Raw genomic sequence first — 742 nt, forward strand, 5'->3', positions numbered from 1 at the left:
CATTACCTGATCTAACAACTTGATACCTCTGTAATTATTTGTATCTAAAGCATCACCTTTACCTTTGTAGCAGTTGACTATGGTGCTGCTACACCAGTCATTGGGTATGACTCCTTCATGTATCACCTGGTTAACAATATGGGTGACTAGGCTATAGCCAACACTGCCAGATATTTTGAGCATCTCTGCAGTGATTCCTGATGGGCCGGGGGGCTTACCCTGTCTTCATACTCTTCCAAACCCTTCTCCTCCATGCTGGTCGTCTTCTGGGCAACCACTTAGCCCTGATCCTGAAGTCACTAACTACTAGTCTATGTTGTGGGGTACATTCTTCGCCTGGGAAGATTTTGGCATTTATAAGCAGCCATCTTTCCCTGGCGAAGATGTAGTCAATTTGGCTTCTGTGTCCGCAAGAACGGTAAGTGACTAGGTGACTGGCAGGTTTCCTGAAGTTAGTATTGCAAACCATAACGTCATTTGCATCACAGAACTCCAGCAGCCTGGTTCCCTCCTTATTGCAGGAACCAAAATCATAGCCTCCATGTATGCCATGGAAGCCCCCTGAATAAATATATATATATATATATATATATATATATATATATGTATATATACCTATCACTGGCCCTTTTCATCTATGCAGATGGTCAATTTAGCTTAGAGGTCACTTAATCGAATTGATCAGGGGCTCCTTTTCTTGCGGCTTCTTTCATGGCTGATTCTTTCTATGATTGAAGTGTAG

At 42.6% G+C, this 742-nt stretch overlaps 1 protein-coding gene across 2 annotated transcripts in view; it reads right to left on the reverse strand.

Annotated features, from left to right (window-relative positions):
* Nucleotides 1-742, reverse strand: part of LOC106868709 (ATP-dependent RNA helicase DHX58) — an 86,390-nt gene that overhangs the window by 40,410 nt on the left and 45,238 nt on the right. The gene's annotated exons all lie outside the window — the stretch shown is intronic.

The sequence above is a fragment of the Octopus bimaculoides genome, chromosome 2 (genome assembly GCF_001194135.2).
Source record: "Octopus bimaculoides isolate UCB-OBI-ISO-001 chromosome 2, ASM119413v2, whole genome shotgun sequence".
Lineage (NCBI taxonomy): Eukaryota > Metazoa > Mollusca > Cephalopoda > Octopoda > Octopodidae > Octopus > Octopus bimaculoides.